Source organism: Plasmopara halstedii (genome assembly GCF_900000015.1).
Source record: "Plasmopara halstedii genome assembly, contig: Scaffold_650, whole genome shotgun sequence".
NCBI lineage: Eukaryota > Oomycota > Peronosporomycetes > Peronosporales > Peronosporaceae > Plasmopara > Plasmopara halstedii.
The window spans coordinates 427,726-427,946 of NW_020187567.1; positions in this window are offsets into that span (position 1 = coordinate 427,726).

Genomic DNA, 221 nt, shown 5'->3' on the forward strand with positions numbered 1-221 from the left:
AGGACTGATCTTCTGTGAGGATGGATCAATTTATCTTTTTGCCCCAGGGCTTGTATGTTAGTTATGCTGCTGATGTAAATGCTTGCACTAACTCATGAGTTATGGTGACTGGCTCAAGTGGTTTGGCATCGTAATGCTAAACTGAAAGTTGTGAGTTCAAATCCCACTAAGTATGGTTAGTGCGTGTTAACCTTTATGGTTAAGACTGCATATGTCTGCAT